Source organism: Hemibagrus wyckioides, linkage group LG25, assembly GCF_019097595.1.
Source record: "Hemibagrus wyckioides isolate EC202008001 linkage group LG25, SWU_Hwy_1.0, whole genome shotgun sequence".
Classification (NCBI taxonomy): domain Eukaryota; kingdom Metazoa; phylum Chordata; class Actinopteri; order Siluriformes; family Bagridae; genus Hemibagrus; species Hemibagrus wyckioides.
In genome coordinates, this window is record NC_080734.1 from 8604892 (window position 1) to 8610891 (window position 6000).

General features: G+C 58.2%; 1 protein-coding gene across 3 annotated transcripts in view; it reads right to left on the reverse strand.

The window, feature by feature from the left end:
• Nucleotides 1–6000, reverse strand: part of extl3 (exostosin-like glycosyltransferase 3) — a 32249-nt gene that overhangs the window by 22160 nt on the left and 4089 nt on the right. The window lies entirely within an intron of this gene.

Consider the following 6000-nt stretch of genomic DNA (forward strand, 5'->3'; position numbering starts at 1 on the left):
GTCTATCTGGATAATGAGACATCATGTGGTCTTAATAACCACGCTGTAAATAACCGCTTCTGCTTTAGAGCTCACACAGATGAGCAATTTACTTAAGAATCAGAGAGAGAAAAAAAATGCAGGATTGTACAGGAGGGTATTTCAGGAGGAGGGGGGGAGGAGGGGGAGGGGAAGGAGGAGGGGGGTCTGGGCAGATGGAGAGAAAGAAAGAGGCTGAAGCAGTTGAGAATTCTGTCTGTCTTTTTTTTAATTGAAAAGAGGAATTTCAGTTGCTCAATAGACTAATTCAAACTGTCCTGGACAACAGGCGGTACACACACATGCTCGCTCTCACACACACGCTCGCTCGCTCTCACACACGCTCGCTCGCTCTCACACACGCTCGCTCGCTCTCACACACGCTCGCTCGCTCGCTCTCACACACGCTCGCTCGCTCGCTCTCACACACGCTCGCTCGCTCGCTCTCACACACTCTCGCTCGCTCGCTCTCTCACACACTCTCTCTCGCTCGCTCGCTCTCTCACACACTCTCTCTCGCTCGCTCGCTCTCTCACACACTCTCTCTCGCTCGCTCGCTCTCTCACACACTCTCTCTCGCTCGCTCGCTCTCTCACACACTCTCTCTCGCTCGCTCACACACACGCTCGCTCGCTCACACACGCTCGCTCGCTCACACACACGCTCGCTCGCTCACACACACGCTCGCTCGCTCGCTCACACACGCACGCTCGCTCGCTCACACACGCACGCTCGCTCACACACACACTCGCTCGCTCACACACACGCTCGCTCTCCCCACACACGCTCTCTCTCCCCACACACGCTCTCTCTTCACACACACTCTCTCTCCACACACACTCTCTCTCTTCACACACACTCTCTCTTCACACACTCTCTCTCTCTCACACACACTCTCTCTCTCTCTCACACACACTCTCTCTCTCTCTCTCTCACACACACACACTCTCTCTCTCTTTCTCTCACACACACGCTCTCACACACACTCTCTCTTTCTCTCTCTCACACACACACACTCACTCTCTCACACACACACACTCACTCTCTCACACACACACACACGGCATCATTGCTCAGCACCCGCCAAGACAAGCACCATCATTTTTCTCCTACACACTTATCTGTACAAACAGCTGCCTTCAGGAGACATTTCTCATCATCATTTTTGACTCGCACAAATGTCCTGCTTCATCTGGAGATAAACCGCTGCACAACTACAGAAAAGTAATCGAACCTGCTCACATTTATAAAACTCAAAAAAAAAAACATATTGCATCTGACGGGTGACTAGCCAGGAGCCGATCATCATACCGGTGATGCGTTACAATAAATCACTAGCGTAGTGCTATACACACACACACACACAGTTACTGACATCAGCTCCATTCAGGGCTCCAACACCAACATCCCACACCATGTCATACTGAAGTACCTGACACAAACCTAGTGAACTGTATCCTGCTGACGAGCGGGCGACGTGACATGACGTGACCGCGATCTGTACGGCAAGCAAAGCAGAGCAGACTGCAAACAGAACTACAGTATGGTAAAGAAGGATGTGGTCAGTGAAGGTGGTCAGTTGCTGTGCTGAAATCTTGCATCTGACCTCCATGATCTCTAGGTTAAACAGAGTTGTTTTAAATCATACAAAAATGCTACACAACCGTGTACGTGAACAGCGTAGCTGTGTTACCGCTAGCCTTAGCAGGCGTGCTAGTTTGGGTTAAACAGTGCTGCTCTATGAGAACGACTGAATAAATACAACAGATGGGTTAAGGAAGAACCTCAGCTTCATCCTGACCTGCATTCACTTAACCTGATGAATCATCTTCAACAGAAAACTCATCACCAGGCAACAACCAACTCTGCAGTGCATTCGGACTAGATGAGGGAATAAATAAAAACAAACATCTACAGATAATACTAGCTGAAAAGAAAAGAAAAGTGTATTCTTTGTGTATAACTGCATGGTCTGGAGTGTGGTACTGCGCTTGTACCACAGAGACTAATACACAGATTACAACATTTAATTTATTTCATGTACAAAACATCAGAGGGTTTAGTGTCTCTACAGTAACGTGGAGATTTAATGTTGTGGAACGTCTGAGAGACGAGTTACTTCCTGCTTTCACTTATGTTACAGACACTATAAACATTCTCTCACCACACACTCTTCTCTCTCTCTCTCTCTCTCTCCCCCACTCCTCTCTCCCTCTCTCCTCCCACTCCTCTCTCTCTCTCACTCTCTCCCACCCCTCTCTCTCTCTCTCTCTCCTCCACTCCTCTCTCTCTCACTCTCTCTGCCCCCCTCACCACCTCTCTCTCACTCCTCTCTCTATTCCCACTCCTCTCCTCTCTCTCTCCCCCACTCCTCTCCTCTCACTCTCTCTCCTACTCTCTCTCTGTCTCTCTCCCTCCATCTCTCTCACCACTCTCCCTCCCTCCCTCTCTCTCTCTCTCTCTCCATCTCTCTCACCACTCTCCCTCCCTCCCTCTCTCTCTCTCTCTTCCACCCCTCTCTCTCCCTCCCTCCATCTCTCTCACCCCCCACCCTCTCTCTCCCCTCCCACTCCTCTCTCTCTCCCCCACTCCTCTCCTATCACTCTCTCCCCCACTCCTCTCCGCCCCTCTTCCTCTCTGTCTCTCTCTCCCTCTTCAACCCCTCTCTCTCCCTCCCTCTCCCTCCATCTCGCTCACCACTCTCCCTCTCTGTCTCTCTCCCTCCAGCTCTCTCCTTCCATCTCTCACCCCTCTCCCTCCCTCCTCCCACTCCTCTCTCTCCCCCACTCCTCTCCTCTCACTCTCTCTCACCCACTCCCCCCCTCTCTCCCCCACTCCCCCCCTACTCCCCCCCCTCTCTCCCCCACCCCCCCCCTCACCCCCCCACTCCCCCCCTACTCCCCCCCCTCTCTCCCCCACTCCCCCCCTTCCTCTCTCTCCTCTGTCTCTCTCTCCCTCTTCCACCCCCCTCTCTCTCACCCCTCTCCCTCCCTCCCTCCCTCCCTCTCTGTCTCTCTCTCTCCCCCTCCATCTCTCTCCCTCCATCTCTCTCACCCCTCTCTCTCCTTCCCCCCTCCCTCTCTCCTTCCCTCCCTCTCCCTCCATCTCTCTCCCTCCATCTCTCTCACCCCTCTCTGTCTCTCTCTCCTTCCCTCTTCAACCCCTCCCTCTCTCTCTTCCTTCCCTTCATCTCCCTCACCACTCTCCTCTGTCTCTCTCTTTCCTCCAGCTCCCTCCATCCATCTCTCACCCCTCTCCTCCCCTCCTTCCCTCCCTCCCTCTCTCCTTCCTTCCCTCCCTCCCTCTCTCCTTCCTTCCCTCCCTCCCTCCCTCTGTCTCTCTCTTTCCCCCCTCCATCTCTCTCACCCCTCTCTCCTTCCCTCCCTCCCTCTCTCCCCCTCCATCTCTCTCACCCCTCTCTCCTTCCCTCCCTCTCTCCCTCCATCTCTCTCACCCCTCTCTCCTTCCCTCCCTCCCTCCCTCCCTCTCTCCTTCCTTCCCTCCCTCTGTCTCTCTCTTTCCCCCCTCCATCTCTCTCACCCCTCTCTCCTTCCCTCCCTCCCTCCATCTCTCTCCCACCCTCCTTCCCTCCCTCTTTCCCACCCTCCCTCCCTCTTTCCCACCCTCCCTCCCTCTTTCCCACCCTCCCTCTCTCTTTTCCCTCCCTCCCTCCCTCCTTCCCACCACCCTCCCTCTCTCTTTCTTCCACCCTCCCTCCCTCCCTCCCTCCCACCCTCCCTCCCTCTCTCCTTCCTTCCCTTCCTCCCTCCCTCTGTCTCTCTCTTTCCCCCTCCATCTCTCTCACCCCTCTCTCCTTCCCTCCCTCCCTCTCTCCTTCCTTCCTTCCCTCCCTCCCTCCCTCTCTCCTTCCTTCCCTCCCTCCCTCCCTCTGTCTCTCTCTTTCCCCCCTCCATCCCCCCCCCCCCCCTCTCCTTCCCTCCCTCCCTCTCTCCCCCTCCATCTCTCTCACCCCTCTCTCCTTCCCTCCCTCTCTCCCCTCCATCTCTCTCACCCTCTCTCTCCTTCCCTCCCTCCCTCCCTCCCTCTCTCCTTCCTTCCCTCCCTCTGTCTCTCTCTTTCCCCCCTCCATCTCTCTCACCCCTCTCTCCTTCCCTCCCTCCCTCCATCTCTCTCCCACCCTCCCTCCCTCTCTCCCTCTCGCACCCTCCCTCTCTCCCTCCCTCTTTCCCACCCACCCTCCCTCTTTACCATCCTCCCTCCCTCTTTCCCACCCTCCCTCTCTCTTTCCCTCCCTCCCTCCCTCCTTCCCCTCACCCTCCCTCTCTCTTTCCCACCCTCCCTCCCTCCCTCCCTCTTTCCCTCCCACCCTCCCTCCCTCCCTCCCTCCCTCCCTCTCTCTTTCCCACCCTCCCTCCCTCCCTCTCTCTTTCCCACCCTCCCTCCCTCCCTCCCTCCCTCTCTCTTTCCCACCCTCCCTCCCTCCCTCTCCTCCCTCTCTCTCTTTCCCACCCTCCCTCCCCTCCCTCCCCTCCCTCTCTCTCTTTCCCACCCTCCCTCCCTCCCTCCCTCTCTCTTTCCCACCCTCCCCCCTCCCTCCCTCCCTCTCTCTCTTTCCCACCCTCCCTCCCTCCCTCCCTCTCTCCTCTTTCCCACCCTCCCTCCCTCCCTCTCTCTTTCCCTCCCACCCTCCCTCCCTCCCTCTCTCTCTCTTTCCCCCCCCCCCTCCCTCCCTCTTTCCCTCCCCCTTTTCCCCCCTCCCTCCCTCCCTCTTTCCCCCTCTCCTTCCCCCCTCCCTCTCTCCTTCCCACCCTCCCTCCCTCTCTCTTTCCCACCTCCCTCCCTCCTCCCTCCCTCCCTCCCTCTCTCTTTCCCACCCTCCCTCCCTCCCTCCCTCTCTCTTTTCCCACCCTCCTCTCCCTCCCTCTCCTCCCTCTCTCTTTCCCACCCTCCCTCCCTCTCTCCCTCTCTCTTTCCTCACCCTCCCTCCCTCCCTCCCTCTCTCTTTCCCACCCTCCCTCCCTCCCTCCCTCTCTCTTTCCCTCACCCTCCCTCCCTCCCTCCCTCCCTCTCTCTTTTCCCACCTCCTCCCTCCCTCTCCCTCCCTCTCTCTTTTCCCACCCTCCTCCCTCCCTCCCTCCCTCTCTCTTTCCCTCTCTCCTTCCCCCCTCCCTCTCTCCTTCCCACCCTCCCTCCCTCTCTCTTTCCCACCCTCCCTCCCTCCCTCCCTCTCTCTTTCCCACCCTCCCTCCCTCCCTCCCTCTCTCTTTCCCACCCTCCCTCCCTCCCTCCCTCTCTCTTTCCCACCCTCCCTCTCCTCCCTCCCTCTCTCTTTCCCACCCTCCCTCCCTCCCTCCCTCCCTCTCTCTTTCCCACCCTCCCTCCCTCTCTCTCTTTCCCACCCTCCCTCCCTCCCTCCCTCTCTCCTTCCCCCCCCTCCTCCCTCCCTCCCTCCCTCTCTCTTTCCCACTCCTCCCTCTCCCTCTCTCTTTCCCACCCTCCCTCCCTCCCTCCCTCTCTCGTTCCCACCCTCCCTCCCTCCCTCCCTCCCTCTCTCTTTCCCACCCTCCCTCCCTCCCTCCCTCTCTCTTTCCCACCCTCCCTCCCTCCCTCCCTCTCTCTTTCCCACCCTCCCTCCCTCCCTCCCTCTCTTTCCCACCCTCCCTCCCTCCCTCCCTCTCTTTCCCACCCTCCCTCCCTCCCTCCCTCTCTCTTTCCCACCCTCCCTCCCTCCCTCCCTCTCTCTTTCCCACCCTCCCTCCCTCCCTCCCTCTCTCTTTACCACCCTCCCTCCCTCCCTCCCTCTCTCTTTCCACCCTCCCTCCCTCCCTCCCTCTTTCCCACCCTCCCTCCCTCCCTCCCTCTTTCCCACCCTCCCTCTCCTCTTTCCCACCCTCTCCCTCCCTCCCACCCTCCCTCCCTCTTTCCCACCCTCCCTCCCTCCCTCCCTCTTTCCCACCCTCCCTCCCTCCCTCTCTCTTTCCCACCCTCCCCCCCTCCCTCCCTCCCCCTTTCCCACCCTCC